Below are 860 nucleotides of genomic sequence, written 5' to 3' on the forward strand. Positions count from 1 at the left end.
TGCAAGACTTTTATTTTACCTGTTTTAGAATATGCTTGTGAGTTGTGAGACGGTTGCATTATTTTTGAATCTGAAAAGTTAGAAATAGCCCAACGTGAAGCTGCTCGCATTATATTAGGACTTACTTCATATACCCCTATTAATACTTTATATTACGAAACTAGTCTTGAAACTTTATCTAATCGCAGAAAACGGAGGAAACTTCAACTATTGTATAAGATGCATAATAAATTAACTCCTGATTACTTCAATCATCTTTTGCCGCCTTTATCTGGAGAAAATAATCGTTACGCTTTACAATGTACGTAACAATAATAACAATAGGATTCCTCCTATCAGATTATCTCTTACTAACTCTTCTTTTCTACCTTCTACTCTTCACTATTGAAATAACTTAGAAAATTCGGTTCGATCCCTACCCTCTATTAATTCATTCAAATCCTGTTTAACATCAAATATTCAGTCAAGTCCACCTATTTACTTTAAAATCGGAAATCGTAAACTTAATATTTTGCATACAAGCTCCGACACCAGTGCAGTTCCCTTAGTTATGACCTTTTTAGAGTTAACCTTGTTCAGAGTGCATCTTGTAATCGTGGTCATCCTTGTGAGAATGTCTTTTCACTATTTTATGGAATGTCAAACGAAAGACGTATTTTGGTTCAAAATTTGATTAATTTGAATGTTGCATTAAATTTAGAAATCTTTTGTTTGGCAATTCACAATTTTCCGTGAAACTTAAATCAAACTTTTTTAGATCTGTGCAAAACTTGATTAAATCCAGCAAGAGATTTTGAGTTCAAATTGTAATAACAATTGTATATATTTATTGTCATTATTGTAATGTCATTTCAAATGTG

The sequence above is a fragment of the Mizuhopecten yessoensis genome, unplaced genomic scaffold (assembly GCF_002113885.1).
Source record: "Mizuhopecten yessoensis strain PY_sf001 unplaced genomic scaffold, ASM211388v2 scaffold3837, whole genome shotgun sequence".
Classification (NCBI taxonomy): Eukaryota; Metazoa; Mollusca; class Bivalvia; order Pectinida; family Pectinidae; genus Mizuhopecten; species Mizuhopecten yessoensis.